The 14,712-nt window shown below is 48.9% G+C and overlaps 1 protein-coding gene across 2 annotated transcripts in view; it reads left to right on the top strand.

The window, feature by feature from the left end:
- The first annotated feature begins 1,309 nt into the window (after positions 1–1,309).
- ZMAT4 (zinc finger, matrin-type 4) overlaps positions 1,310–14,712 on the top strand; it is a 336,866-nt gene continuing 323,463 nt past the window's right edge. Inside the window, exon 1 of one of the 2 annotated variants that reach the window (XM_005856446.2) lies at positions 1,310–1,449. The gene's annotated coding sequence lies outside the window, so the exon portion shown is untranslated. Of the gene's footprint in view, positions 1,450–6,276; positions 6,334–14,712 lie in introns of those variants that run through there. The other variant, XM_014536453.1, reaches the window with a different exon arrangement.

The raw sequence follows: 14,712 nt of genomic DNA, 5'->3' as shown, positions 1-14,712 counted from the left end.
GTGCTAGGTGCTGTCGGAGGAGTGATAAAGATATACAGAGCTTGCAATGCATTTAGGGAAGCCAGGTGTGTATGCAGGAAGCAGAAGCTCACTGGACAAGGCAGAGAGAACATGCCACTTGCTTACAAGGATGCAGACAGTGGTAAGAATTGCAGTTGTTCAAGGCCAGCGGGGAGGACCTGGGACTACAGCCGGGACTCAAGGATGTGCAGATCCCAGTAGGAGAAGGGTGAACGGTTAGTTTAATCTGACTTATCTGAAACTTGATATTTCAAGACTCCTTTGAAAGACTCCTTTTAAATTCTTTTTTTTTCATTAAAAAAAGTTACCAAATAATATCCCTTCTATATGGTGAAAAAATACATTAAGGGGGGGGGCGGATGTAAAAACTTGTGTTTTATGATTCCTTGTTGAACAAGGTAAAGCATTTAGGCTGTCCCCACCCCGTGATGGGCTCCGTCCACTCTGCTCCCTTGCTTTGGCTGCTGAAGCCTGGTCAGAGTAAGTGGAAATGAGGGTCCTAGCGGAATTATTCGCTCTGGAATGCCCGTCTCTCTGGGCCTCCCAGTGAGAACAGAGAGGAATTCCAGACTTTTACTGGCTTTAAGGACAGGCTGAGACCGAACAGGCTGCACAGGGAAACTGTTTTCTCAGGTTGGGGGCTTAGGCGAAGCATGAGAGAAAGAACTGAAGGATGAACTCCAGGGAAGGTGCATAATATGTCCCCCCAAATAATCTAAAATGACCTTCACATGCCCTCCAGGGTGGCCCCAGGAACAATACCCCTATATTCCTTCAGCTTTTACCTTGCTTTGCTTCCCAAAGCGTGCCTGACACAGGCGAAACCCCGCGTTATACTGTATTTCTCTCTGCTCTCAGGAACACGCACTATTTGGGGGAAAAAATAAGGCCAGAAAATTGTTGCTATGGACTCTGTTTTGTGGAAGTTAAAATGCTAGAGCAAAAATCTGATTGCTTGATAGCTCCATCTCTCTCTCCCTCACTCCCTCTCCTCCTCTCTCCACCCCTTCCCGAGCTCTCCCTCTCCCCAACCCCCCACTTTTCTACTCTGCCCTCCTCCGTCTCCTGGACTCCCAGTCCTGCCTCCGCACCGGGCCGGAGGAAAGCCTTACAGGTTGTCAATGAAACATAGAATTATTCCCTTTGATGGCTTAGATAATAGTAGGAGCCAAAGCCATGAGTGAGGTCGGTGGAAACCAATGCAGTCCTGCCCGGGACCGGAGAGCCAATCGCAAGAGCAGGGGGCGGGGCGTCGGCGCCAGCAGATAATTGCTAAGTGCATCGCTAGCACAGTTGGTCGGAGCTGCTGAAAGGTCTGGTCGCAGAGGCAGGAACGCGTAATCCTCAGCGTGCTCCATCCCGGCAGCATCCTTCCAGGCTCGGCAGGGCAGCGAGCCTCTGGGCACCAGCCCCTGCTCCGCGGAAAAGGTACTCCTGCCTGCGTCCCTGTCCCCCGGGTGCTGCTCCTGCGCTGCCATGCTCAGTGCTCGCAGGGCAGCCTCTGTATTGGGAATGCAGAAAGAAAAGTTTAGGCGAGGAGATGTGGCAAAGGTGGGAAACCACCGCCTTTTGTCGGGAGGAAGACAAGCTGACAATTTGGAAAACTTCTGCGCCGTCTGGAACTGGGTGTGTTTACTACTCTCAATTAGCTGCGCTCACGTCTGGGGAAATAGCTCTGGCGTTGGGCTATAGGGCGCCTGCTGGGCTGGGTGTAGACTCAGGTTAGTTGGGTGAAGGGAGTTGGACCTCGGGATGTAAGGCTTCCTGGTGGACCCATCCCTGGGAGGCTGGTTCGGAGAAACGTGATTGGTTGGCTGGGTTTTCCTCCCAGGGGGTCAGCCCCCTTTCCATTACCTTCACCTGCCTTCTCTCAACTATTGTGACCTTCAACCTGAGTCCTGGAACTGCTGTCTCCTTCCTACCTCTTACCCCTGGCCCACTCTGTCCCCGTGGATTTTATTTGGGGGAAGGAGACACTTCCTGGGGTGTGGGTGTCCTGTTTGACCTGGTGGGTGTCTGTGTGTCACGCAACTTGGTGAGAAACCAACAAAGCGGTTGTCAGAGGAAAGAAATTACTTAATTGATTAGCTCCCGAAAACTCTGGAAGACTTTCCAGGCTCGGCATGTACCGAAATGAAGGGGATAGAACTAAATTTCACCCGGCGTTTCCACTCTCATGGGAGAAGGGCTATTCAGGGCGAAGCCTGCCAGCAGATCTGGGAGGTGGAGGCTCCTGGGGCTGGCTCCGTTCAGGTGCGCAGGTACCGTGGTACCTTTGTGGCCCAGGAGTTGCTGGAGCCACCAACCACACTGCTTCTGAAGACTGCTTTTTGAGTAGCAAAGCTCATCATGGCAGCCGCTGGTGCAGCCTTGTGGCACCTAGTGCATTCTAATGGCGGGACCACCAGGCCTCACTTGCGCTCAGACCCCCTTTTAGACCTGGGAAAACTCCGTTCCCGGAGCATCTGAGTTTCTGCCAATAGGAGGTTGTAGGTAGGCGGGCCTCCTAGGAAGCCAGGGGGAGAAGGTGAGGTGCTTGGTCTTGAATGAACTTCCTATCTGAATGCCCCACATCAGTTCCCCAGGTGTGTCCTCTGACCTGCTGGGGACCCTGAAGCTCCCAGTCTGGGGTCGGTCTTCCAGGTCCCTGAGGCTTTGGGGAATGCAGGTGAATTGTCTGACTCTGATTTCTCTCCTAGACCCGAAGCTGGGGAACTTGATCCCCAGTCCTGGCAGGAAGTGAACTTTCTGGGAGGGAGCCTCCAGCAACACCTTTTCCCTGTGACACCCTTCCCGCCGAGGTGCGGCGGGTGACAGCCTCCACTCTGGTGCCATGATTCACTTTCACTTTTTAATTCGTATTTTCTTTAACCTCTACAACAGGTTTTCCGCCACCTCCTTTAGGCAGCTATTTTGGGTGGGAGTTGTTATTGTCAAAGCTCTTCCCACAATGATTAAAAAAAACAGCTGCCTTTTTTTTTTTTTTTTCTGGGCAAGATACAGTCAGCTCTCTTTTCTGCACATGGTGCCTGACAGTCAACAAAACAAACTCGCAGTCCCACAAATTATAACGCCGTTGTGTTCAGGGGCCTGGAGTGGACGCTGGACCTTGATCGGCTGCCGGTGATAATTGGCCCCAATCCTCCTCCTCTGTGGTCTGTGGCAGGCAGGTGACTCCCAGAGAGCCCAGGAGAGGCAGCACCCGGCAGGTGGGAGATCTTGAAAGGGGCCACCTTGGTTTTCATGAAGACAGTGACAAAACTAGAAAATACTTTTGAGTTTGAGGGGTGTCTAGAAGAAGGAACAGGTAACAAAATTGGGGTCCCTTTCATTGAGGCTGATCTGCTGGGTTTCCTTCATGATAGAGGACATTAAAAGTAGGGTTTTTAAAGCAGCTTCTGAATGGTGACTCATGCAGAGAGGCAGAGAGAGGAAAAGGCAGGCTTGGGGGCAGGGAGCAGAGGCACAAGTGGGACACACTGGAGCGCTTGCCTCGCCTCCCTCTCCTTCCCCCTCAGTTCTCTTCCCTTTAGTTCCCCATTTGGATCAGAGATCATTAAAATAACAACTTCAGACTAAAAAAAGCATCATAGGAGCTGGAGAATAATTGACAAAACGCAAAATACCATCATTGTAACTTCACCTTGGGTGTCAGGGCATGACACCTAGATCCAGCCCCTCTGTCATGATCCCGTTTAATTGCTGGTGTGGGTGTTAGGCTGGCCAGTTGTTGTGAAGTAAGCACCTGCTTGTGTATGGAGAGCCCGGTTAGTGCTCAGGAAGTTAAATTTGTTAGTTGTTGTTTCATCAAACATGGTCGCTTTAGCCAGGACCCTGGATAGGCGTCCTCCATAGATCTAGCATCTTCTCCCCCCAATTGGCCAACTAGGATTTCTCTCGTTTAACCACTGTGCTGTGCAGGGGTCGCCTCTTTCTGTTTTCTCAAGCCCTGGGTGACTAGTGAAAGTCCCTTCCTTACGTTTCTGTTCCTCCATCCCGCCTCCTCCCTGTCATCCCCTTTCATCATAAACACATCAGTAAATAATCTCTTTGCCAACCTGCTTTGATCTTGTCATTTTGTGCTGATTTTGCTGTTAAAGAAAACTGCCCCCTGAAATAGGATTGGAAACATAGTAGATTTTTTTTTTATCAGAATAAAGCCGTTTAGATTTCTATTTTAAAATTTAATTTTGTGGTTTGGGAGAAATCAAATAAGCACGTTTACTGTGTTAGGTGTTTTTGTAAATGCTGTCGACATGCCTCCTTTTGCTTTGGTGGATGTGTGAACTCCCGGGTTATTCTGTGGAAGGGGGTGTCTGTCTGGAGGTTGGAAACCGCCTGGAGCACCCCTGAGAGGTGACGAGGCTGGAGCATGAGGCTTCAGTTTATTCAAGAGAGGGTGAGGGCTCTGAAATGTATTCACCACACTGCTATTTTCCCCCTTCATCCTTCCCTTAGGAAAATCATTAGGAAATAGTTCCCCGGATTCACTTTTCCTTATACCTTTCTCCCTCCCCATTTGGGAGCTATTGAAGCAGGTACCTGAACAATCGTGTTTAATCACAAATACACGGTGTCCCCCCAAAATGTCTATACACTTTGAATTATTAATTCCAATGAGTTAAATCTGAAAAGAAATAAACATCAATCGAACGACCAGCTGTTAAAGTCTGTACATTTTGGGGGGACACCCTGTATGTGTTCCTTTCTTCATTCCCTTCTGGCTCTTTCTTCCTGTCACTTAAGGGCACCCTAGTGGGTGAGATTCCATTTAGAGTCTGCTCACCTGACATCTGAAACGGTTAACCAGGGGACTCAGGAATTCTGGGAGGCACATTGGGCCAGCCCTGTGGGAGCAATGAGGTAATCCCTTCTCCACATTCAGTTCTACGCAGACCTCACAGAGCACCTGAGGTGGTGCAGCTCCCTCCATGAGACATGAGACGGGTAGGGCAGGTGTTTCCAAGCACAGACCTATAGGGTGCAAGGGATTCCCACAGGGCAAAGCCTTCCTGGCTCCTTTGTCCTGCCTACCCTCAGCCCCCATGCATAGGACTGACCTTGAAAACGTTAGCAAGCAATGAAATTTGTCTGTCATTTCCCCAGTTTCTTTGTCCTTTATTCTCAGCTCACCCCTAAATCTCTCTATCAAGAGTTGGAAAGAATCAAATCTACTTATTCATACTAAGGTATGAACAGTTAGCAGTGCTGCCACTAGCAGAGGTATTTGGGTTCTTGATGGAAGTCAAAGCTGTTCATGGTGGAGTTTCACATCTGCTGGTGGGATGGGAAAGACAGAGTTTGGATAGGGAGTGTCTGAGCAATTGTGGCCTTTGCTTTTCAGTTTCGGTGAATCCTGCTCTTTCCCACGTCAAGGACACGCTGCAACCACGCAGGGCACTGTGATGGCAATATTTAGGGTCCAGCCCCTGGAGCGTGGTCCCTCAGACTTGACCTTGGTTGCTGCACTTCCTTGCTCTGTCTTTCAGTTCCCACATGGAAAGCAAGGGGCTTGGACTAGTTGAGCCCTTTCTGCTTTGCCCGACCTTCTGCCTGGATTTTGTCACCCAAGTCCTATATCCCACTGGGATGCTACAGCTTCGGAAGGACTTGGAGCTTGCTGAGCATCCTCCAATGCGGGCCACAGTGCTCAGCGGTGCTTCAGAGCTAGATTCAATGAAGGCAGGTTGAAGGAATGGTGGATGTGAGACCGGGAGAAAAACAGGCTGAGGGGTGATGTAATAACTGATTTTGGTTTCGGAGGGGATGTTATATGGAGGATGGCGACCAGCTGTTCTCCATCTCCAGTAAGGATTGAACGAGTGAAAATAGACAGAAATTGCAGCAGATGGACTTAGATTAGGTATGAGGAAGAATTTTCCATCAGCAGGAGTTGTTAAAAAGGGAAGCTTGGGGAGTCTCTGTGATGATCTTTAGGAAATGGAGATTAAGCTGGAGGAGGCAGCAGAGGGCTGTGGGGAGGCCAGAGGCAGGGACTGTCTAATCTAGGGATCCCCCACCCCTCCTGGCGAGGGTCCTTTTTCATTTCTCTGAAACCTCACCTTCGCTCTTGGGCTGTCAAAGTGGCTGAGCATCACAGTCCCTGGGACGAGTGGGGAAGGGGCAGCCCCCCTGTACTGCCCCCCTGGGTGCTGCCCTGACCGGCAGGTCCTGCCTAGAGCTTGAGGATCTCTCCTCAGGTCTAATCTTTCATTTCCAGACGTGGCAACAGAGAGGTAACAGTCCTTGGCGTCATCACACAGTTACCCGATGGCAGAGCTGGGACCAGAATCAAGGTCCTCCATCTCCCAAGTCAGGGTTATTTGTTTTGTGGCTCATTTTTTTTCTTGTTTCCAAATGGAATAGATGGGTTGCTTTTTCTGGGCTCCTAATTTCTCTCTAACCAAATGGCAGAGACAGGGACACCTGCAGCTAAGCAGTATTTATTGAGTGCTCATTACTAACACCGCACACTCACCTCCAGCTTCCCTGATTCATACAGTAAACTCTTGAGTCCCCAGTCAGTGGCTGGGAAGGGGCTGCTGCAGGGCCAGGGGCGGCCGAATGCCAGCCAGAAACTGGAGCCGAAAGGAAGGGATGGGGTACAGCTGGGAGATATGAATAAAATCAAACCTTGTTTAAGCTGAATCTCACAAAGGTAAGAGACTCGTCATGGGATACATTAAATAAAAGAGGTGCACAGCACGCACAGGCTCCGGATAAGATGCTTCGCCAGTCACCTTTACAAAACAAAACAGAATTTTCAATTTCATGCAGATTCTCATTTCTGAGAGCAGCTTCTCCAATGTGGGGCTGAAATTCTATATTTCTTCCGGCCAGACTTGATTTATTTCTGGGTGCACACATCTCCTGGGTGTGCTTGGAGCCCCATGGATGGAGTGTTAGGGGAGCCCATGGAGGCTGCAGCACGGCATGGTTAGCTCAGGGCCAGGGGCTGCTCATGGTGGGGAAGGGAGTGGAGTGCTGCCGTCCAGCCAGTGGCCTCAGATGAAAGCAGGGCCTCCCACTCAGGAGAATGGGGCAGAGGCTGTGGAGGGCTTTGCCTGGTGGTGGTTTGAGCCACATAGAAATCAAGATGAATGGATGAGATGGGCCCCACAAAATGAATGCGTAATTAGTAAGCTCATGTGTGTAGTCACTGAGAAGGAGGAAGAAAACACAGAGGTTTATGCTGGACTAGTTAGGGGTCAGCAAGGAGTGCCCAGGAGGAGGGCATGAGCTTGCCACTCCTGCAGCCTGCTGGCATGCCTTTGTGCTACAAGGGCATCCTGAGCTGTTTGTTGTGCCCAGCACCAAGGCAGGCACTAGGGCAGTGATGGCGAACCTTTTGAGCTCGGCATGTCAGCATTTTGAAAAACCCTAACTTAACTCTGGTGCCGTGTCACATATAGAAATTTTTTGATATTTGCAACCATAGTAAAACAAAGATTTATATTTTTGATATTTATTTTATATATTTAAATGCCATTTAACAAAGAAAAATCAACCAAAAAAAATGAGTTCGCGTGTCAGAGGTGTCATAGGTTCACCATCACTGCACTAGGGTGTCTATCAGCCAAGGTAGGTATGATCTTTCTCCTGCAGGAACTAGCTTCAGAGGCAGCCAAGTGTACACGCGTGTCATAGGTTCGCCATCACTGCACTAGGGTGTCTGTCAGCCAAGGTAGGTGTGACCTTTATCCTGCAGGAACTAGCTTCAGAGGCAGCCAAGTGCAATGTCTGTCCAAGGACTGGCTGAGTTAAAAGAGGAAAGGACACAGTGGGCACCAGGGGCTGGGTGGCCTAGGATGTGAGACAGGCTTGAAGGGTGGAGAGAATAGCATGAGAAAGGACAGGAAACCAAGGGACTGGGGAGCCTGCCAGTGGAAGATGAAAGACCTTATGAACCACAGAAATATGTCCAATGGGCTGGCCAGCCCAGGGTGCCCCCACAGTGTCCTTTCCATTCAGAATGACATTCAGCGGACTTCACACTTCTGCCCTCAATCTTGGCACACAGACTGCACTAGAATGCAGTAAGGTGTGGTAGCATGAGAGTAGTATGTCCTGGTTGCAGGGTATACATGGTGACACTTACTTGGCATGGTCAGAGGAGACCTCCTGGAGAGAGGAACATCTGAGGGACTTGAAAAATAAATAGAATTTCACCAGGAGCATGGGAGAGGGGTGGAAAGGAGGGCAGCCACATTTACAAGACTCAGAAGCATGAAACAGCGCAGCATGTCAGAGCACGATGAGTAATCCTTGGGTTGCTGTGTCTAAGAACCTGAGCTATGCTTTGGGGGTGGGGAGGGAAGAGGTGTTGAGGGACCAGTTGGCCAAACTGAGGAGCAGAAGGGTTTTAGGCAGAAAGAGACACAGTCACATTTGCATTTAGGAAGAAATGGAGAGTGGGGGTGAGGTTTGGGAGGGGCGAGCCTGGGATGGAGAGGCGGATGCTGAAGTACTTCGCTGCTGTCCAGGTGAGAAGTGATGAGGGCCTGGAGGAAGATGGTGATTTTGGAAGGAGAGGAGGGGACAGCATCAAAGGGCGATACTCTGACTTCGTAAGTTACACTGGATTAAGCAAAAATGAAGAGACATTTTCATTCCCTGGAGGAGAAGCTGACAGGTGAAGAAGTTCTCACTGTTCGGTGAAAGATGGAGCAGCGCCCCCCACCCCAGGAGAGCAAGAGAGCAAATGGGTTTGAGAGACAGGAGAAGGGTGTGCGTGAGACATGAGCACCAATGCCTTGTGGAGGGGACTGTTACACAAGGGCGCAGGGTCATCAAAGCAGGCTGTGCACTATTCTCTTGTTCATCAAATATTTAAGCAATCAGTCTGTCCCCTAATAGGTAAGTGGGTAAAAACAGAGAACTGAAACAGAAATGCCCAGAAAAATATGCAAAAGTATCCAACTTCACTAATAATTAAAATATAAATGCAAAAAACAAGATATCATTATCCATCTACCAGATTACCAAAATTGAAAATGATAATATCCAGTGCCGTTAAGAGTTCTGAAAAAAAAAAGGAGATTTTTACCCTTAGCTGGTGGGAGGATAATTTGCAAATATGGGATATGTGTCTCAAAAATATAGCCTTTGAACCACTAAGCAATTGCTCTTCTAGGAATTTATCCTCAGGAAATGATCAGAGATGTGCAAAATAGCTCTGATCGAGGATACTCCTTTCAGCATTATGCATCATAACAAAACATTGTGTGGAGGGATTAATTAAATTTAATGTAGCTCATCTGTAAAATGGAAATCAAGGAAGCTATTAAAATTACATTGAATAATATATAAGAACATGGGAAAATGCTAACAATATACATTAAGTAGATAAAGGTTTAAAAGTAAATACGGTATGCGTGCAATTTTGTAAAAAAACACCAGATGTATACAGTCATGAAAAATAGAATGGAATACAATATATCAAGTGATAACAGTGGCTATCTCTGGGTTTTAAGAAACAAGAGATTTTTTATTTTGTTAAACTATTTCTCCAATTTCCTGCAGTAAATGTATTATTTTACAAATCAGGAAAAAAAATGCTCTTCAAATCAGTTACTCGAGCTACAAATGTTTAAGCAGTGCGTCTGTGTGTAGCAATGTGCCAGGCACTACGTTGCTCACTGTAGGGCATACTGGGCAGGGTGTCCTCAATGTTTGGTGAGATAGAGCAATGCGCAATGCGCGTAGGAAATGCAGTGCAAGCTACCCGGCATCGGTGAGGGCTGTGTCTGTTTCAGGTGTTGGGGAGGGGTGGGGGGCAGGATCTCTCTGTGTAGGGAATGATGATCAGCGGCTGCTGCATCCTTGTTCCTTCCTCCCCACCTCTTCCCCAGGCCCTGTCACCTACCTGCACCTGGTCAGACTATCTTAGCATTTCAGGTGGTGTGTTTGCACGCATCACATACATCTGCTAATTTCACAAGTGGGGAAGTTAGGCTCAGAGAAGCTCTGACTTGGCTAAGGTCACAAAGCTAGTGCGAGGCGGAGTGAGGTGACAGGGAACTTTGGTGTCAGAGCCTGCGCCCTTTCCAGAGTGGGCCGGTCAGCAGGGCTCCGCCAGCCGCTGAGGACAGCTGGGCTGGCAGACTTCCACCAGGAGGGTGTGGGGCCACCCGCCCCTCTTTCCCAGAAGCCAGGCCTTCTGCTTAATTCGCTTAGTAATTAAGACAAATGAAGGCACTGACAGCTATCACATTTAGAGGAGCGACTCTGGGTGCTGAAGGCTCTCCAGAGGCGACCTCAGGGTTCTGCCTCTTGACCAAGTGTGTCATTTATTGTCGCTTTTCCGCAGTGCATTTGCTTCCCGTTGTGGTTTTCCTTGTTGCATAAACTCCAGGCAGCCTGACAGTCCTGCTCTCCATGAAAGTCACAGCTGGCTGGCTCCATGATGTGCGCCTGGGCCACGTGGGGGCTCTGGGGTGCCTTCCCATGGCAGGGCAGGTGGCAGCTCTGATGGGCACGTCCTTGGGGCTTTCACAGGCTTAATTGGGAAAAGTGGATGGGCCAGCGTTGTGAGCCGAGTGGCTGATTTGCTGCTCTATTTATTTTAATAATAACGCATGTTGGTGGTTTTTTTTTTTTTTTTTTTTTTTTTTTTTGTATCCACAAGCATTGGAGGTGGGTAGGCAAGCTGTTATCCTTATTTTGCAAAGGAGGAAATTGACACTTGGAAAGTAAAGCCACTCACCTTAGTCTGTACAGGCAGTCGGCAGAAGAACTATCGTGGAATGAGCCAGATTTTCTGCCTGCAAATGCTGCCCAAGCTCATACTCAGCAAGGGCTTCTTGCTGACTTATGGGGTGTCCTGGGTGAAGGAGGGGTGGGGCCTAGCCCCCTGGCGGCCTTGGCAGGTACTTGAGGAGTGAGCAGTAGCACACACTGGATGACCTCCAGTACAAAGGTGAATGCAGCTGCATCCCAGCATGAGGCTCAGGTAAGTGCTGAGAACTGTGGAAGTCCATGAGGGTGCGAGTGGTCTCAGCAGACTCATGGAGGCAGTGGGTCCTGAGCCCCAAGTACTGAAGGGTGAGGGCGATTTGGGTGGAAGGAGGCTATCCTTGATGTGAGCGGCGGTCTGAACCCGAGGGCCAGCATGGCATGCCAGGGGGAGCTGAGGGGCCTTTGGCTCTGTCAGGGGAAGATAGGGAGAGATGCCTTGGGTGTCCCATCGTTCAGGCTTTGCTTCCCTTAGTAAGCAAGAGACAATGTGGCTGTGAAGGAGCGAGGGGTGGGGGAGGAGGAGATGGGTTGCAGGTTCTCATATGGATTCTCTCTCGTGCCCCTTGTGGTTATGTTTCTGCTGCTGCTGAAGTTGCCCTGTAGAGCCCAGGAAGAGAGACAGGAGGGTTGGGGTGGTTCGTATTCTGACAGCCCTCCCCTGCCTGTCTGGAACTTCAGATTTTCAGAATGAGTAAGTTATGAGACAAAAAGGAAAAGAAAAAAAATGGGAGTAGAATGCAGAGCAGGTGAGGAACTCAAGAGGGATGTTTGGAAATGAAGTAGCAACTTACAGTACATGGAAAAACTTAAGTAGAACCTCTTTATCAACCATAGACTTTTAAATGTGTTAAGAACCCTATAAGGAAGGAAATAAAGAGACTAATCTTTATTTTAAGATTTTTAAACATTTGGACATCACCCTCATATTACAGAGAGGAAACTGAGGCACAGAGAATTTAAAGCTCATCAGGGTGACACTGCTGGTAGGTGTCAGATTCCATACCTGGCTTGCTGTCTGCTCTGCCCCTGCCCACTCATTCCTTCTGGTCCAAGCTGGGTGACAGGGGTGGGACCTGGGGGGGCGGGGGCAGAGAATGAGGCTCCATCCTCCTGCAGAGCAACCTCTCTCCATGTGTCCTTTCTGCCCCCTCCTAACTCACCCTCATATTACAGAGAGGAAACTGAGGCACAGAGAATTTAAAGCTCATCAGGGTGACACTGCTGGTAGGTGTCAGATTCCATACCTGGCTTGCTGTCTGCTCTGCCCCTGCCCACTCACTCTTTCTGGTCCAAGCTGGGTGACAGGGCTGGGACCCGGGGGAGCGGGGGGGCGGAGAATGAGGCTCCATCCTCCTGCAGAGCAGCCTCTCTCCATGTGTCCTTTCTGCCCCCTCCTAACACCCAGGAGTCTCTGCAGGGAGATTCGAGGAGCTGCTGATAAGCAGTCCCCTTGTCCCTTGTCCATTCTTTGGGGCAGGTCAGTGAAGGATACTGCTGGCTCCAGGGCTGTGCATGACGGCTTTGAGCCGCGGCCTTCTCTTTGATTTCTCCATGATGGAAATGATGTGCTTCTCTTCCCCATCCTTCAGTTTCTTTCACAGAAACATGAGCTTCTGAAATTTTATGTGTTCATTTCCTCATCGCCCAAAAGTTTGAGACCCGACAAACACAGTTCTAAAGTTTTAGAATACGGAAGTGGACCAAACTGAGCAGTCCCTGTCCTCTTAGAGCTTACGTTCTGGTCGGGAAAGACAGATGGCAAACAAATAAGTAAATATGTGGGAGGGCCGATATGTGAAATGTGCAAACCAAAGCAGAGCCAGAGGATGGGGAGCATGTGTGGAGAGGCCGTGTCCAGGAGGGCCTCAGTAATGAAGTAGCGGGCCGAGACTGAGGGCAGTGGGGTGGTCCATGTGGATGTTTGGGGGAAGAGCAGTCCATCCAGGCCAGCAGAGGCCCTGAAGCTAGAGACTCTTGAGGTGTCCATGTGTGGAGAGGCCATGTCCAGGAGGGCCTCAGTAATGAAGTAACGGGCTGAGACTGAGGGCAGTGGGGTGGTCCATGTGGATGTTTGGGGGAAGAGCAGTCCATCCAGGCCAGCAGAGGCCCTGAAGCTAGAAACACTTGAGGTTTCAGGTGTAGCAATGAGGCCAGGGTGAGCTCTCTCCAACCATGGGGAAGTTTTGAGCAAAGGAGTAACATAGTCTCTTATTCAACCAGATCACTCTGGCTGCCACATGTGTTGAGAGCTGTAGGAGGGCCGCCTGGACACAGTGATCCTGGCAGGACTGGCTGGTGGGTTGGGTTAGGGTGGTATTAGTGGAAGGGTGTGGAGTGGTCAGATTCTGGGGATACTTTGAAGGTGGGACCAGCAAGATTTGCTGATGGGTTGAATGTGGGGTTTGAGAGAAAAAGAGGGTTCAAGGATGATTTCCCAGGTTTTTGGCATGAGATGGAAATGTTTGTGGAAGAAGCACTGGGGAAAAATAAGACATGAGGAATTTGTTTTGAGAGAGGTTAGACATCTAAATGAAATGCCCTCTAGTCAGTGGTGTTATGGGTCTGGATTTCAGAGAAGTGGTCTGTGCTAGAGGACAATCTTGGGAGTTGTGAGTGTATTGATAACATTTAAAGTATGGGACCAGATGAGATCACCTAGAGAGTGGGTGCAGATAGACAAGATGTATAAAGACTGAGTTCTAGGAACTCCAATATTTATAGATCAAGGATAGGATTGGCAAACTTTTTCTTAAAGAGCCAGGTAGTAAATATTTTAGAGTTTGTGAGCCATACGGTCTTTGCTGCAACCCTCAAATTTACTCAAATAGTACAAAAGCAGCCCTAAATAACATATAAATGAATGACTGTGGCCGTGTTCAGCAAAACTTTTTTATATAAACAGGCACTTGGCTCATGGGCCATGTTTACTGACCTTGAGTCTAGGACATGAAGATGGACCAGCAAAGGAGATGGAGAAGGAGTAACCCATGAGATAAGAGATGAAGCAAGAGAGAATTTCCTCAGAAACTAAGTGAAGTAATTTTCAAGAAGAAGGGAGTGATCAGCTGGATCAGATACTGCTAATGTTTGAAGTAAGATGAGAACTGAGAATTGAATGTTAGCAACATTAAGGCCATTGTGAGCTGATAAGAGCACTTTGGATGAGTGGGAGGTGAGAGCCTTGTTGGAGCGAGTTGGAAGAGAGGCATTGGTAATAGCTTGGCATTGGTAATAGCTCAAGTAAACAAGTTTATGGAGAAGTGTGGTTGTAAAGGGGTGCAAAGAAATGAAAAGTTAACAGGGGCATATTGAGTCAAAGCAAGTATTTCTTCCTTAAAATGGGAAAATCACAGGATGCTTATGTGCTGATGGAAATGGTCCAATCAGGAGAGCACAAAGGTGATGTTGCAGTAGGAGGTGAGCACTGCTGGAGAGAGGCCTTGAGGGAAGGAAGAAGGAAGGGATTAGGACTCAGTGAGGAGGGGTGGGCATGGCTTTAGCTGGTGGTAGGGACAGCCAAGGGAGGGAAGAGCAGGTGGGTGGGTGGGAGTGGTGGGATGGGTGGGGATCTGAGTGGAAACTCTTTCCTTTTGCTTCATTTTCTCAGTGACTAGGAAGTAAGACCAAGATTTCTGAAAGTGGAGGAGAATAACCTTGGCCCCTGGGCTGTGGGAATAGATGCCCCCTGAGTATTGGAGGAGAGGGATGGGAACAATGATGGAGAGAGGTCAGTTTTTAAATCAAAATGAAAAGGCTTTTGCTGATGCATTCACTTGAGCTTTTTACTGTGAAAGGGCCCCTGTAAATTCTTAAAAGTTATGACTGAATAATAAGGCCAAGATGAGGGTATGGATTGAAAATTTTCAAAAAATAGTCTCATATTCCTATAGGCCTGGAACTGCCTAACCAGGTGGCTCTTGTATGACTGCATATATATACAGTCATACAAGACTG

This window comes from Myotis brandtii, unplaced genomic scaffold, assembly GCF_000412655.1.
Source record: "Myotis brandtii unplaced genomic scaffold, ASM41265v1 scaffold103, whole genome shotgun sequence".
Taxonomy (NCBI): Eukaryota; Metazoa; Chordata; class Mammalia; order Chiroptera; family Vespertilionidae; genus Myotis; species Myotis brandtii.
This window is presented reverse-complemented; position numbering and strand designations above follow the sequence as displayed.